At 57.4% G+C, this 17,839-nt stretch overlaps 1 pseudogene; it reads right to left on the bottom strand.

Annotated features, from left to right (window-relative positions):
- Positions 1-1,243: 1,243 nt before the first annotated feature.
- The window catches only part of LOC137306670 (pyruvate kinase PKM-like), a 17,081-nt pseudogene continuing 485 nt past the window's right edge, over positions 1,244-17,839 (bottom strand).

Genomic DNA, 17,839 nt, shown 5'->3' with positions numbered 1-17,839 from the left:
CTCTCACTGGGGTACAGGTCCCCTCCTCTCCTGAAGGTGCTGACTCTCACTGGGGTACAGGTCCCCTCCTCTCCTGAAGGTGCTGACTCTCACTGGGGTACAGGTCCCCTCCTCTCCTGAAGGTGCTGACTCTCCCTGGGGTACAGGTCCCCTCTCCCCCTGAAGGTGCTGACTCTCACTGGGGTACAGGTCCCCTCTCCCCCTGAAGGTGCTGACTCTCTCTGGGGTACGGGTCCCCTCTCCCCCTGAAGGTGCTGACTCTCACTGGGGTACGGGTCCCCTCTCCCCCTGAAGGTGCTGACTCTCACTGGGGTACAGGTCCCCTCTCCCCCTGAAGGTGCTGACTCTCCCTGGGGTACAGGTCCCCTCCTCTCCTGAAGGTGTTGACTCTCACTGGGGTACAGGTCCCCTCCTCTCCCCCTGAAGGTGCTGACTCTCACTGGGGTACAGGTCCCCTCCTCTCCTGAAGGTGTTGACTCTCACTGGGGTACAGGTCCCCTCTCCCCCTGAAGGTGCTGACTCTCACTGGGGTACGGGTCCCCTCTCCCCCTGAAGGTGCTGACTCTCACTGGGGTACGGGTCCCCTCTCCCCCTGAAGGTGCTGACTCTCACTGGGGTACGGGTCCCCTCTCCCCCTGAAGGTGCTGACTCTCACTGGGGTACAGGTCCCCTCTCCCCCTGAAGGTGCTGACTCTCACTGGGGTACAGGTCCCCTCCTCTCCTGAAGGTGTTGACTCTCACTGGGGTACAGGTCCCCTCTCCCCCTGAAGGTGCTGACTCTCACTGGGGTACAATGGCCGATTTCCCCCTCTCCCTAACCCAGGGCCAGTTACAGCCTGGCTGAGCTCGATTATATCAGCAGAGACCGGGGACTGAAGTTGGAAGCTTCAGGCTGAGTGGCTCAGGCCCGGGCGGGGACGTGGGGGGCCCCGGGCGGGGACGTGGGGGGCCCCGGGCGGGGACGTGGGGGGCCCCGGGCGGGGACGTGGGGGGCCCCGGGCGGGGACGTGGGGGGCCCCGGGCGGGGACGTGGGGGGCCCCGGGCGGGGACGTGGGGGGCCCCGGGCGGGGACGTGGGGGGCCCCGGGCGGGGACGTGGGGGGCCCCGGGCGGGGACGTGGGGGGCCCCGGGCGGGGACGTGGGGGGCCCCGGGCGGGGACGTGGGGCCCACTGTACGCGGGGAGGCGGACTGGAAGTGGGTGGAGATCGAACTGCCAGATGGAATAACAATGGACGCCAGCAGCAGATGGAAGAGGCTTTTTATTCTGGTTGCTGGAGGCCGGGCCTGTCGGACCTTGAAGCCTGAAGAGGCACCGCAGCAGTGGCCGGGTCGAAGGTCACCCGCTGTCCTCAGGGGACGGGCACCACTCGCATGATATTCGTGGCCCCCGACCCGGAACGCCAGCCCGTGATCACAATCACCACATCACCAGCGTGAACAAACTCCCGGGCTTTGGCTGAAAGAGAGAATGGGACCAGTTAGTGAACAACCGGGGACAGGGCGTGACAGAAGAGTGTGACGGGCGGGGAGCGACGGGCGGGGAGCGACGGGCGGGGTGCGACGGGCCGCGTGTGACGGGCCGCGTGTGACGGGCCGCGTGTGACGGGCCGCGTGTGACGGGCCGCGTGTGACGGCATGTGACGGGCCGCGTGCGACGGGCTGCGTGTGACGGGCCGCGTGTGACGGGCCGCGTGTGACGGGCCGCGTGTGACGGGCCGCGTGTGACGGCATGTGACGGGCCGCGTGCGACGGGCCGCGTGCGACGGGCCGCGTGCGACGGGCCGCGTGCGACGGGCAGTGTGTGACGGGCCGCGTGTGACGGGCCGCGTGTGACGGCATGTGACGGGCCGCGTGCGACGGGCTGCGTGTGACGGGCCGCGTGTGACGGGCCGCGTGTGACGGGCCGCGTGTGACGGGCCGCGTGTGACGGCATGTGACGGGCCGCGTGCGACGGGCCGCGTGCGACGGGCCGCGTGCGACGGGCCGCGTGCGACGGGCAGTGTGTGACGGGCCGCGTGTGACGGGCCGCGTGTGACGGCATGTGACGGGCCGCGTGTGACGGGCCGCGTGTGACGGGCCGCGTGCGACGGGCCGCGTGCGACGGGCCGCGTGCGACGGGGGCTCATTTACCTATCTCCATGGCGAAGTTGACTCGTTGGTCCACATCCTCTGCCCAGACCTCATGAACTTTCTCCCGGTACAGAAGCGGGAAGATCCCTCGGTACAGATGTGCCTGTCGAGCGACCTGCTCATTGCGAGTGACGGCGATAATGGGAGCTCGAGGCCGATACTTGGACACGAGCTGTGCCGTCCTGTGGGGGAAACAGTGAGAGGGAAACAAGGCAACATTAATCCAATCCTTTCAATCATCGCCAAGTGGACTGGCCAACTCCAACACACCTGGTCAAAGAGGGAACTGGAGTCTCTCTCGCCCCTCTCACCACCTCGGGACGTCCCAAAGAGCTTTACGGCCAATGAGGTACTTTTTGAAGTGCGGTCACTGTTGTAATGTAGGAAACGCGGCAGCCAATTTGTGCACAACAAGATCCCACAAACAGCAATGTGATAATGACCAGATAATCAGTTTTTTAAAAAAAAAGTGATGTTGGTTGAGGGATAAATATTGGCCCAGGACACCGGGGAGAACTCCCCCTGCTCTTCTTCCAATAGTGGCCGTGGGATCTTTTACATCCACCTGAGAGGGGCAGACGGGGCCTCGGTTTAACGTCTCATCCAAAAGACGGCACCTCCGACAGTGCAGCACTCCCTCAGTACTGACCCTCCGACAGTGCGGCGCTCCCTCAGTACTGACCCTCCGACAGTGCGGCGCTCCCTCAGTACTGACCCTCCGACAGTGCGGCGCTCCCTCAGTACTGACCCTCTCTCAGTGCGGCGCTCCCTCAGTACTGACCCTCCGACAGTGCAGCGCTCCCTCAGTACTGACCCTCCGACAGTGCAGCGCTCCCTCAGTACTGACCCTCCGACAGTGCAGCGCTCCCTCAGTACTGACCCTCCGACAGTGCAGCGCTCCCTCAGTACTGACCCTCCGACAGTGCGGCGCTCCCTCAGTACCGACCCTCCGACAGTGCAGCGCTCCCTCAGTACTGACCCTCCGACAGTGCTGCGCTCCCTCAGTACTGACCCTCCGACAGTGCGGCGCTCCCTCAGTACTGACCCTCCGACAGTGCAGCGCTCCCTCAGTACTGACCCTCCGACAGTGCGGCGCTCCCTCAGTACTGACCCTCCGACAGTGCGGCGCTCCCTCAGTACCGACCCTCCGACAGTGCGGCGCTCCCTCAGTACTGACCCTACGACAGTGCAGCGCTCCCTCAGTACTGACCCTCCGACAGTGCGGCGCTCCCTCAGTACTGACCCTCCGACAGTGCGGCGCTCCCTCAGTACTGACCCTCCGACAGTGCGGCGCTCCCTCAGTACTGACCCTCCGACAGTGCGGCGCTCCCTCAGTACTGACCCTCCGACAGTGCGGCGCTCCCTCAGTACTGACCCTCCGACAGTGCGGCGCTCCCTCAGTACTGACCCTCCGACAGTGCGGCGCTCCCTCAGTACTGACCCTCCGACAGTGCGGCGCTCCCTCAGTACTGTACTGGGAGTGTCGGCCTGCATTATGGGCTGGGGTCTCTGGAGTGGGGGCTCAGACCCACGATCGGAGATGTATTTGTCGGACAGGCTGCAGGATCCATTCCGCAGGCCGTGCAAGCAGGGAGCTGGTCGACTGGAATGGCTTCACCAGCCCATGAGAATATTTGCCGTTAACCCTGTTCCAGCCACTGCTGACCGGGTTTAACAACCAGCTTTAATCAGAGCTCAGGCCCCGCAATAGTCGTGAGGCCTCGGGGACATCACAGCGAGAAATGGAAACAGTATGTGGACATTGGGATTGAGAGAGAGACCGAGAGTCCCGGAATCAGATCACCGGGGATCGGGGATCGGAGAGAGCCGGAGATCGGGGATCGGAGAGAGCCGGAGATCGGGGATCGGAGAGAGCCGGAGATCGGGGATCGGAGAGAGCCGGAGATCGGGGATCGGAGAGAGCCGGAGATCGGGGATCGGAGAGAGCCGGAGATCGGGGATCGGAGAGAGTCGGAGATCGGGGATCGGAGAGAGTCGGAGATCGGAGAGAGTCGGAGATCGGAGATCGGAGAGAGTCGGAGATCGGGGATCGGAGAGAGTCGGAGATCGGGGATCGGAGAGAGTCGGAGATCGGGGATCGGAGAGAGTCGGAGATCGGGGATCGGAGAGAGTCGGAGATCGGAGATCGGAGAGAGTCGGAGATCGGGGATCGGAGAGAGTCGGAGATCAGAGAGAGTCGGAGATCGGGGATCGGGGATCGGTGAGAGTCGGAGATCGGAGAGAGCCGGTGAGACCCGGTGAGACACCGGCCGGTGTCCGGAAGCTGTGACATTGAACAAGATAAATTCGAAGGTGAAAACAGGCAAGTTACCTTCCGGAGTTGGTCAGGACGATTATGGCCCCAGAACAGGACTTGAAGGAAGCCTCGACTGCACCAACAGCCGTGACCTCTGTGGGGTCGCGGGTCAGGGGCATCGACCGGCGGAGTTCCTCGAACAGTTGGTGATGGAACACTGCTGCCTCAGCTTCCCGCGCGATCTGGAGCGAGAAAGAGAACGGTGAGACCCTCCGGAGAGATCACTCCCCCGGGCATTAATCCTCTCTGCCCTTCTCCCCACGAGCACAGACCCCTCGCTGGGAGACGGGTCCCCGCGGGCACTGACCCCTCGCTGGGAGACGGGTCCCCGCGGGCACTGACCCCTCGCTGGGAGACGGGTCCCCGCGGGCACTGACCCCTCGCTGGGAGACGGGTCCCCGCGGGCACTGACCCCTCGCTGGGGGACGGGGCCCCCTGGGCACTGACCCCTCGCTGGGAGACGGGGCCCCGCGGGCACTGACCCCTCGCTGGGAGACGGGGCCCCGCGGGCCTGGAGTGCGACACTTGGAGTGTGTTGGTCTGAAAACCTTTATATAAACTCATCCAGTGTCAGCTCCAAGGGTTAGATTACGGGGAGAGATTACATAAACTGGGCTTGTGTCCCCTGGAATTTAGAAGGTTAAGGGGGGATTTGATTGAGGTTTTTAGGATCTTGAAAGGAATTGCTCGAATGGATAGAGTTTCTGCTGGTGGGGAGAGTCCAGGACAAGGGGACATAACCTTAATATCAGAGCCAGGCCATTCAGGAGAGAAGTCAGGAGACACTTCTTCACACAAAATGTGGAACTCTCTCCCACAAGAAGCAGCAGCTCGATTAATCATTATAAATCTGAGAGTGATCGATATTTTACTCGTCGAGGGTATTAAGGGATCTGGAGCCAAGGCGAGCGGATGGAGTTAGGCCATAATACAGATCGGCCATGATCCCATTGAATGGCGGAACAGACTCGAGGGGCTGAACGGCCTCCTCCTGTTCCTGAAGCTGCATCGCCGCCCTGTGGCGGAATGGCGGAACTGCAGCCCTGGTGATTGCTGGGTAACAGCGCCGCCCTGTGGCAGCCCTGGGAAGCCGCGCCCTTGCCAGAAACTGCCCACAAGGTTGAATTTCCATACTGCGTGCTGCATCTTCACAGACTCCAGCGGGTAGTCGCCTTTCGCAGTCTCCCCAGACAGCATTATACAGTCCGCCCCGTCCAGCACTGCATTAGCAACGTCGCTGCTCTCTGCCCGAGTGGGACGCGGTTTATTCACCATACTTTCCAGCATCTACGAGAGGAAATCGGAGGGTCAGACGTCGCATTAAAATCTCGACACATCAAAAAAAAAACAATTTCACATTTAAACCGTCCTGATGCCCCATCGACTCTCTCCGAGCCCGAGCCCGTCACCCATCAAATCCTCACCTCCTGCTGCCCCTCAGGGTCCACAAACTCTCTCAGACCAGGAACAGGGGCTCGTGTACTGATACACAGGACGAGTATTACAGGGGCTCGCGTACTAATACACAGGACGAGTATTACAGGGGCTCGCGTACTAATACACAGGACGAGTATTACAGGGGCTCGTGTACTGATACACAGGACGGGTATTACAGGGGCTCACGTACTGATACACAGGACGGGTATTACAGGGGCTCACGTACTGATACACAGGACGGGTATTACAGGGGCTCGCGTACTGATACACAGGACGGGTATTACAGGGACTCGTGTACTGATACACAGGACGGGTATTACAGGGGCTCGCGTACTGATACACAGGACGAGTATTACAGGGGCTCGCGTACTAATACACAGGACGAGTATTACAGGGGCTCGTGTACTGATACACAGGACGGGTATTACAGGGGCTCACGTACTGATACACAGGACGGGTATTACAGGGGCTCACGTACTGATACACAGGACGGGTATTACAGGGGCTCGCGTACTGATACACAGGACGGGTATTACAGGGACTCGTGTACTGATACACAGGACGGGTATTACAGGGGCTCGCGTACTGATACACAGGTCGGGTATTACAGGGCCTCACGTACTGATACACAGGACGGGTATTACAGGGGCTCGCGTACTGATACACAGGACGGGTATTACAGGGACTCGTGTACTGATACACAGGACGGGTATTACAGGGGCTCGCGTACTGATACACAGGACGGGTATTACAGGGCCTCACGTACTGATACACAGGGGGACATTACAGGGGCTCGTGTACTGATACACAGGACGGGTATTACAGGGGCTCGCATACTGATACACAGGACGGGTATTACAGGGGCTCGTGTACTGATACACAGGACGGGTATTACAGGGGCTCGCGTACTGATACACAGGACGGGTATTACAGGGGCTCGCGTACTGATACACAGGTCGGGTATTACAGGGGCTCGTGTACTGATACACAGGACGGGTATTACAGGGGCTCACGTACTGATACACAGGACGGGTATTACAGGGGCTCGCGTACTGATACACAGGACGGGTATTACAGGGGCTCACGTACTGATACACAGGGGGACATTACAGGGGATCGCGTACTGATACACAGGACGGGTATTACAGGGGCTCGCGTACTGATACACAGGACGGGTATTACAGGGGCTCACGTACTGATACACAGGGGGACATTACAGGGGCTCGTGTACTGATACACAGGACGGGTATTACAGGGGCTCGCATACTGATACACAGGACGGGTATTACAGGGGCTCGTGTACTGATACACAGGACGGGTATTACAGGGGCTCACGTACTGATACACAGGACGGGTATTACAGGGGCTCGCGTACTGATACACAGGACGGGTATTACAGGGGCTCGCGTACTGATACACAGGTCGGGTATTACAGGGGCTCGTGTACTGATACACAGGACGGGTATTACAGGGGCTCGTGTACTGATACACAGGACGGGTATTACAGGGGCTCGCGTACTGATACACAGGGGGACATTACAGGGGATCGCGTACTGATACACAGGACGGGTATTACAGGGGCTCGCGTACTGATACACAGGGCGGGTATTACAGGGGCTCGCGTACTGATACACAGGGCGGGTATTACAGGGGCTCGCGTACTGATAACAAACCTGCGTAGCACAAATGACGGGCTTCCCAGCGTGATTGCATCGTCCAATCATCATCTTCTGAGCCAGAAACACTTTCTCTGCCGGGATCTCAATTCCGAGGTCTCCACGAGCAACCATGATCCCGTCACTGGCCTCCAGAATCTCATCGAACCTACAACACCAGGAGTGCCTCAGATAGTCAGGAGTACGCTGCCCATCACACCCCGCCCGTCACCCCCCGCCCGTCACGCCCCCGCCCGTCACGCCCCCGCCCGTCACGCCCCCGCCCGTCACCCGCCGCCCGTCACACCCCCGCCCGTCACCCGCCGCCCGTCACACCCCCGCCCGTCACACCCCCGCCCGTCACCCTCTGCCCGTCACCCCCCCGACCCCAAACCCCGTCCGTCACACCCCGCCTGTCACACCCCGCCCGTCACCCCCTGACCCCACACCCCGTCCGTCACACCCCGCCTGTCACACCCCGCCCGTCACACCCTGACCACACCCCCCGCCCGTCACCCTGACCCCACGCCCTGCCCGTCACATCCCTCCCGTCACAATCTGCCCGTCACATGACGCCCGTCACGCCCCGCCCGTCACACCCTGACCCCACGCCCTGACCCCACGCCCCGCCCGTCACATCCCTCCCGTCACAATCTGCCCGTCACACCCCACCCGTCACGCCCTGACCCCACGCCCTGCCCGTCACCCCCCGACCCCAAACCCCGCCCGTCACCCCCCGCCCGTCACCCCCCGACCCCAAACCCCCCGACCCCAAACCCCGCCCGTCACCCCCGCCCGTCACCCCCCGACCCCACGCCCCGCCCGTCACCCCCGCCCGTCACCCCCGACCCCAAACCCCGCCCGTCACCCCCCGCCCGTCACACCCTGACCCCGCACCCCGCCCGTCACACCCCGCCCGTCACATCTCGCCCGTCACATCCCGCCCGTCACATCCCGCCCGTCACACCCTGCCCGTCACACCCTGCCCGTCACAATCTGCCCGTCACAATCTGCCCGTCACAATCTGTCCGTCACACCCTGCCCGTCACAACCTGCCCGTCACACCCTGCCCGTCACAATCTGTCCGTCACACCCTGCCCGTCACAATCTGCCCGTCACACCCTGCCTGTCACAATCTGTCCGTCAAACCCTGCCCGTCACAATCTGTCCGTCACACCCTGCCCGTCACAATCTGCCCGTCACACCCTGCCCGTCACATCCCGCCCGTCACAATCTGCCCGTCACAATCTGCCCGTCACACCCTGCCTGTCACATCCCGCCCGTCACAATCTGCCCGTCACAATCTGCCCGTCACACCCTGCCCGTCACAATCTGCCCGTCACAATCTGCCCGTCACACCCTGCCCGTCACAATCTGCCCGTCACAATCTGCCCGTCACACCCTGCCCGTCACATCCCGCCCGTCACAATCTGCCCGTCACACCCTGCCCGTCACACCCTGCCCGTCACACCCTGCCCGTCACACCCTGCCCGTCACATCCCGCCCGTCACATCCCGCCCGTCACCCCCCGACCCCAAACCCCGCCCGTCACCCCCCGACCCCAAACCCCGCCCGTCACACCCTGACCCCACACCCCACCCGTCACCTCCCGCCGTCACACCCTGACCCCATGCCCCGCCCCCACGCCCCGCCCGTCACCCCTGACCCTACGCCCCGCCCGTCACCTCCCGCCGTCACACCCTGACCCCACGCCCCGCCCCCACACCCCGCCCGTCACCCCCTGACCCTGTCGATTTACCGGCGCACTCCCTCGTGATTCTCGATCTTGCTGATGATTTTAATGTCCTTCCCCTTCTCCCCGAGGATCTGGCGAATTGTCCGAACATCGTCTCCTTTGCGTACGAAGGAGGCGAAGATCATGTCGACTCCGTGCTCCAGCCCAAAGCGCAGGTCCTGAACGTCCCGCTCGGACACGGCTGGGAGATCGATGGACGCCTTGGGCAGGTTCACCCCCTTCTTGCTGCACAGGATCCCCCCGTTCTCCACCTCCGTCGTACAGTAATCGGGCCCTGGACAGAGGTCAGAGGTCAGGGTCACCGTGTCCAACTCGGGGCAGCAAAGATCGTCACATTACCCCATCGCCCCCGACCCCCCCCACCTCACAATACTGAACCAATCAGGTGTCAGCCATGGATTAGTGGGTAACACCCTCCCCTCGGGGTCAGGAGGTCATGGGGTCAAGGTCCACTCCAGAGACTTGAGCACAAAATCCAGGCCGATATAAATCCAGATTCACAAATCATTAAAAGTAGTGACGCAGGTTAATAAGGCCATAAAAAAAGAAAGATTTACTCGGATGACACCAGGACCGCGAGGTTATATCTATCAGGGTCAACAGAGACCGGCTCCCAATCCACTGCCCAGGGACCGGGTCAGACCGGACAGACCTACCGATCTCCTTGATCAGAAGCGAGACCAGTCCATCGTCGATGAAGATCGTCCCCCCGACTTTGACCACTTGCGTGAGGTTCTTGTAATCGACCCAGATCAGCCTCTCGCTGCATTGCTCCTTGAAGCTCTCGTCGGTGGTCACTTTCACCTCTGACCCTTTCAGCAGCTCCACCTCCCCCGAGTCGCTCTGCAATGGGAGGGAGGGAGGGAGGGAGGTCACAGGGGTCGGCACGTTCCCCCCGAAAACCGTAAAACATCCAGAGCGTGGCGGAGAACAGGACAGAGGCTGGGGTGAGCAGGGAACAGAGGCTCGCGACTAACACAGGCAGGAACGAGTAGGAGAGACAAGATACATAAGAACATAAGAAATAGGAGCAGGAGTAGGCCATTCGGCCCCTCGAGCCTGCTCCACCATTCAGTAATATCATGGCTGATCTTCGACCTCAACTCCACTTTCCCGCCTGATCCCCATATCCCTTGATTCCCCTACAGTCCAAAAATATCTATCGATCTCATTCTTGAATATACTCAACCACTGAACATTCACAGCCCTCTGGGGTAGAGAATTCCAAAGATGCACAACCCTCTGAGTGAAGAAATTTCTCATCTCAGTCCTAAATGGCTGACTCCTTATCCTGAGACTATGCCCCCTAGTTCTAGACTCTCCAGCCAGGGGAAACAGCCTCTCAGCATCTACCCTGACAAGCCCTCTCATAATCTTACATGTTTCAATGAGATCACCTCTCATTCTTCTAAACTCCAGAGAATATAGGCCCATTCTACTCAACCTCTCCTCATAGGACAACTCTCTCATCCCAGGAATTAATCTAGTGAACCTCTAAGGCAAGTATATCCTTCCTTAGATAAGGAGACCAAAACTGTACACAGTACTTCAGGTGTGGTCTCAAAATCCTGTACAATTGTAGCAAGACTTCCTTACTCTTATACTCCAACCCCCTTGCAATAAAGGCCAACATACTATTTGCCTTCCTAATTGCTTGCTGTACCTGCATGTTAACTTTCTGTCTTTAGTGTAAGAGGACACCCAAATCCCTCTGAACACCAACATTTAATAGTTTCTCACCATTTAAAAAATATTCTGTTTTTCAAAGTGAATAACCTCACATTTCCCCACATTATACTCCATCTGCCACCTTCTTGCCCACTCACTTCACCTGTCTGTATCCCTTTGCAGACTCTGTGTCCTCCTCACAGCTGACTTTCCCACCTCGCTTTGCAGCAGGTGGTTGGCTCCCAGTTTGGGTTTAAGGTCGATCGGAGGGGGAAGGGGAGACTGAGGGAGGGGAGGAGTCCCACAGTTTGAGGTCCTGGAGAGAGAATGAGTTAGAGGAGGAGGAGGTTCGAGGGGTCTGGATTTCACCACAAGTACAGAGGGGAGGAGAGTGTGGGACACGGGGATTGAGAGGTTAGGGACAAGATAGGAGATGGGGAGGAATTAATTTGTGCAGAATTAACGAACAAAACCAGGGAGCGAGAGAAAGGCTAAACTCAAGATTGGGGAGTCAGAACATCAACTCTCCCCCCGAACCCCTCGATTAGATTCCAGCCTGTAACGCACTCCCCCGAACCCCTCGATTAGATTCCAGTCTGTAACTCACTCCCGGGTATTTGTTATTCTACATATAAACCCCCCCGAACCCCTCGATTAGATTCTAGTCTGTAACTCACTCCCGGGTATCTGTTATTCTATATATAAACCCCCCCGAACCCCTCGATTAGATTCCAGTCTGTAACTCACTCCCGGGTATCTGTTATTCTATATATAAACCCCCCGAACCCCTCGATTAGATTCCAGCCTGTAACTCACTCCCTGGTATCTGTTATTCTATATATAAACCCCCCGAACCCCTCGATTAGATTCCAGCCTGTAACTCACTCCCGGGTATCTGTTATTCTATATATAAACCCCCTGAACCCCTCGATTAGATTCCAGCCTGTAACTCACTCCCGGGTATCTGTTATTCTATATATAAACCCCCCGAACCCCTCGATTAGATTCCAGCCTGTAACTCACTCCCGGGTATCTGTTATTCTATATATAAACCCCCTGAACCCCTCGATTAGATTCCAGCCTGTAACTCACTCCCGGGTATCTGTTATTCTATATATAAACCCCCCGAACCCCTCGATTAGATTCCAGCCTGTAACTCACTCCCGGGTATCTGTTATTCTATATATAAACCCCCCGAACCCCTCGATTAGATTCCAGCCTGTAACTCACTCCCGGGTATCTGTTATTCTATATATAAACCCCCCGAACCCCTCGATTAGATTCCAGTCTGTAACGCACTCCCGGGTATTTGTTATTCTATATATAAACCCCCCGAACCCCTCGATTAGATTCTAGTCTGTAACTCACTCCCGGGTATCTGTTATTCTATATATAAACCCCCCGAACCCCTCGATTAGATTCCAGTCTGTAACTCACTCCCGGGTATCTGTTATTCTATATATAAACCCCCCGAACCCCTCTATTAGATTCCAGTCTGTAACTCACTCCCGGTATCTGTTATTCTATATATAAACCCCCCCGAACCCCTCGATTAGATTCTAGTCTGTAACTCACTCCCGGGTATCTGTTATTCTATATATAAACCCCCCCGAACCCCTCGATTAGATTCTAGTCTGTAACTCACTCCCGGTATCTGTTATTCTATATATAAACCCCCCCGAACCCCTCGATTAGATTCTAGTCTGTAACTCACTCCCGGGTATCTGTTATTCTATATATAAACCCCCCCGAACCCCTCGATTAGATTCTAGTCTGTAACTCACTCCCGGGTATCTGTTATTCTATATATAAACCCCCCGAACCCCTCGATTAGATTCCAGTCTGTAACTCACTCCCGGGTATCTGTTATTCTATATATAAACCCCGCGAACCCCTCGATTAGATTCCAGCCTGTAACTCACTCCCGGGTATCTGTTATTCTATATATAAACCCCCCAGAACCCCTCGATTAGATTCTAGTCTGTAACTCACTCCCGGTATCTGTTATTCTATATATAAACCCCCCCGAACCCCTCGATTAGATTCTAGTCTGTAACTCACTCCCGGGTATCTGTTATTCTATATATAAACCCCCCCGAACCCCTCGATTAGATTCTAGTCTGTAACTCACTCCCGGGTATCTGTTATTCTATATATAAACCCCCCGAACCCCTCGATTAGATTCCAGTCTGTAACTCACTCCTGGGTATCTGTTATTCTATATATAAACCCCCCGAACCCCTCGATTAGATTCCAGTCTGTAACTCACTCCCGGGTATCTGTTATTCTATATATAAACCCCCCGAACCCCTCGATTACATTCCAGCCTGTAACTCACTCCCGGGTATTTGTTATTCTACATATAAACCCCCCGAACCCCTCGATTAGATTCCAGTCTGTAACTCACTCCCGGGTATCTGTTATTCTATATATAAACCCCCCGAACCCCTTGATTAGATTCCAGTCTGTAACTCACTCCTGGGTATCTGTTATTCTATATATAAACCCCCCGAACCCCTCGATTAGATTCCAGTCTGTAACTCACTCCCGGGTATCTGTTATTCTATATATAAACCCCCCCGAACCCCTCGATTACATTCCAGCCTGTAACTCACTCCCGGGTATTTGTTATTCTACATATAAACCCCCCGAACCCCTCGATTAGATTCCAGCCTGTAACTCACTCCCGGGTATCTGTTATTCTCTATATAAACCCCCCCGAACCCCTCGATTAGATTCCAGTCTGTAACTCACTCCCGGGTATCTGTTATTCTATATATAAACCCCCCGAACCCCTCGATTAGATTCCAGTCTGTAACTCACTCCTGGGTATCTGTTATTCTATATATAAACCCCCCGAACCCCTCGATTAGATTCCAGTCTGTAACTCACTCCCGGGTATCTGTTATTCTATATATAAACCCCCCAAACCCCTCGATTACATTCCAGCCTGTAACTCACTCCCGGGTATTTGTTATTCTACATATAAACCCCCCGAACCCCTCGATTAGATTCCAGTCTGTAACTCACTCCCGGGTATCTGTTATTCTATATATAAACCCCCCGAACCCCTCGATTAGATTCCAGTCTGTAACTCACTCCCGGGTATCTGTTATTCTATATATAAACCCCCCGAACCCCTCGATTAGATTCCAGTCTGTAACTCACTCCCGGGTATCTGTTATTCTATATATAAACCCCCCAAACCCCTCGATTACATTCCAGCCTGTAACTCACTCCCGGGTATTTGTTATTCTACATATAAACCCCCCGAACCCCTCGATTAGATTCCAGCCTGTAACTCACTCCCGGGTATCTGTTATTCTATATATAAACCCCCCAAACCCCTCGATTACATTCCAGCCTGTAACTCACTCCCGGGTATTTGTTATTCTACATATAAACCCCCCGAACCCCTCGATTAGATTCCAGCCTGTAACTCACTCCCGGGTATCTGTTATTCTATATATAAACCCCCCCGAACCCCTCGATTAGATTCCAGTCTGTAACTCACTCCCGGGTATCTGTTATTCTATATATAAACCCCCCCGAACCCCTCGATTAGATTCCAGCCTGTAACTCACTCCCGGGTATCTGTTATTCTATATATAAACCCCCCAAACCCCTCGATTACATTCCAGTCTGTAACTCACTCCCGGGTATCTGTTATTCTATATATAAACCCCCCGAACCCCTCGATTAGATTCCAGCCTGTAACTCACTCCCGGGTATTTGTTATTCTATATATAAACCCCCGAACCCCTCGATTAGATTCCAGCCTGTAACTCACTCCCGGGTATCTGTTATTCTATATATAAACCCCCCGAACCCCTCGATTAGATTCCAGTCTGTAACTCACTCCCGGGTATCTGTTATTCTATATATAAACCCCCCCGAACCCCTCGATTAGATTCCAGCCTGTAACTCACTCCCGGGTATCTGTTATTCTATATATAAACCCCCCAAACCCCTCGATTACATTCCAGCCTGTAACTCACTCCCGGGTATCTGTTATTCTATATATAAACCCCCCGAACCCCTCGATTAGATTCCAGCCTGTAACTCACTCCCGGGTATTTGTTATTCTACATATAAACCCCCGAACCCCTCGATTAGATTCCAGCCTGTAACTCACTCCCGGGTATTTGTTATTCTACATATAAACCCCCCGAACCCCTCGATTAGATTCCAGCCTGTAACTCACTCCCGGGTATTTGTTATTCTACATATAAACCCCCCGAACCCCTCGATTAGATTCCAGCCTGTAACTCACTCCCGGGTATCTGTTATTCTATATACAAACCCCCCCAAACCCCTCGATTAGATTCCAGCCTGTAACTCACTCCCGGGTATCTGTTATTCTATATATAAACCCCCGAACCCCTCGATTAGATTCCAGCCTGTAACTCACTCCCGGGTATCTGTTATTCTATATATAAACCCCCCGAACCCCTCGATTAGATTCCAGTCTGTAACTCACTCCCGGGTATCTGTTATTCTATATATAAACCCCCCGAACCCCTCGATTAGATTCCAGCCTGTAACTCACTCCCGGGTATCTGTTATTCTATATATAAACCCCCTGAACCCCTGGATGGGGTAATCAGCAGCTCCCCACTTGCTCCCTGAGCTCACTCACCCCTTTGACGATTCCAGTACGGATTTCTGGCCCCTTGGTATCGAGCGCTATCGCCACAGTCCTGCGATACAGCGGGCTGGAGGAGAAACTGTCCACAGCCTCTCCCGAATGTTTTTGATGGCGTGAGCATGGTACTGAGAGAACAGGGCGAGAGTCAGAACCACAGGGGAGTGGGAAAACGGAGATAGGAACAGAGATACAGGGACATCAGCCCCTCACCCACACCTCCTCCACACCCCTCCCCCACACCTCCCCCTCCCCCACACACACCCCTCCCCCCACACACCCCTCCCCCACACACACCCCTCCCCCCCACTCCCCTCCCCCCACACCTCCCCTCCACACCCCCACCCCTTCCCCCACACACCCCTTCCCCACACCTCCCCTCCCCCACACCTCCCCTCCCCCACACCCCTTCCCCACACCTCCCCTCCCCTCCACAACCCCTCCCCCACACCTCCCCTCCCCCACACTCCCCTCCCCCTCCCCCACACCCCTCCCCTCCACAACCCTCCCCCCACACCTCCCCTTCCCCACACCCCTCCCCTCCACAACCCTCCCCCACACCTCCCCCTCCCCCACACCCCTCCCCTCCCCCACACCCCTCCCCTCCTCCCACACCCCTCCACACCCCTCCCCTCCACACCCCTCCCCTCCCCTCCACACCCCTCCCCTTCCCCCATTACCCCTTCCCCCACACACCCCCTCCCCCACACACCCCCCTCCCCCCACACCTCCCCTCCCCACCTCCCCTCCCCCACACCTCCCCTCCACACCCCTCCCCCACACCCCTCCCCCCCATACCCCTCCCCCCCCACACCCTCCCCTCCCCCCCCATACCCCTCCCCCCACACCTCCCCTCCACAACCCTCCCCCCACACCTCCCCTCCCCCACACCTCCCCTCTCCCCCACACCTCCCCTCCCCCCACACCTCCCCCTCCCCCACACCTCCCCCACACCCTCCCCCCCATACCCCTCCCCCACACCCTCCTCCCTCCCCCCCATACCCCTCCCCCCACACCTCCCCTCCACAACCCTCCCCCACACCTCCCCTCCCCCACACCCCTTCCCCACACCTCCCCCTCCCCCCCCACACCTCCCCTCCCCCACACACCCCTCCCCCTCCACACACCAGTGCCCATGGAACCTGTACCCAGTGAGAGTCAGTGTCTGTGGGACCCGTACCCCAGTGAGAGTCAGTGCCCGTGGAACCCGTACCCCAGTGAGAGTCAGTGTCTGTGGGACCCGTACCCCAGTGAGAGTCAGTGCCCGTGGAACCCGTACCCCAGTGAGAGTCAGTGTCTGTGGGACCCCGTACCCCAGTGAGAGTCGGCTGGTCTGTTGGAACCTGTACCCCAGTGAGAGTCAGTGTCTGTGGGACCCTCACCCCAGTGAGAGTCAGTGTCTGTGGAACCTCGTACCCCAGTGAGAGTCAGTGCCTGTGGAACCTGTACCCCAGTGAGAGTCAGTGTCTGTGGGACCCGTACCCCAGTGAGAGTCAGTGTCTGTGGAACCCGTACCCCAGTGAGAGTCGGTGTCTGTGGAACCTGTACCCCCAGTGAGAGTCAGTGTCTGTGGGACCTGTACCCCAGTGAGAGTCAGTGTCTGTGGGACCCGTACCCCCAGTGAGAGTCAGTGTCTGTGGAACCTGTACCCCAGTGAGAGTCAGTGTCTGTGGGACCCGTACCCCAGTGAGAGTCAGTGTCTGTGGAACCTGTACCCCAGTGAGAGTCAGTGTCTGTGGAACCTGTACCCCAGTGAGAGTCAGTGTCTGTGGAACCCGTACCCCAGTGAGAGTCAGTGTCTGTGGAACCTGTACCCCAGTGAGAGTCAGTGTGTGTGGGACCCGTACCCCCAGTGAGAGTCAGTGTCTGTGGGACCGTACCCCAGTGAGAGTCAGTGTCTGTGGAACCCGTACCCCAGTGAGAGTCAGTGCCCGTGGGAACCCGTACCCCAGTGAGAGTCAGTGTCCTGTGGAACCCGTACCCCAGTGAGAGTCAGTGTCTGTGGGAACCCGTACCCCAGTGAGAGTCAGTGTCTGTGGGACCCGTACCCCAGTGAGAGTCAGTGTCTGTGGGACCCGTACCCCAGTGAGAGTCAGTGTCTGTGGGACCCGTACCCCAGTGAGAGTCAGTGTCTGTGGGACCCCGTACCCCAGTGAGAGTCAGTGTCTGTGGGACCCGTACCCCAGTGAGGGTCAGTGTCTGTGGGACCTGTACCCCAGTGAGAGTCAA

This window comes from Heptranchias perlo, chromosome 44 (genome assembly GCF_035084215.1).
Source record: "Heptranchias perlo isolate sHepPer1 chromosome 44, sHepPer1.hap1, whole genome shotgun sequence".
NCBI classification, from domain to species: domain Eukaryota; kingdom Metazoa; phylum Chordata; class Chondrichthyes; order Hexanchiformes; family Hexanchidae; genus Heptranchias; species Heptranchias perlo.
The sequence above is the reverse complement of the archived record's forward strand: the minus strand, read 5'-3'. Positions and strand labels throughout refer to the sequence as shown.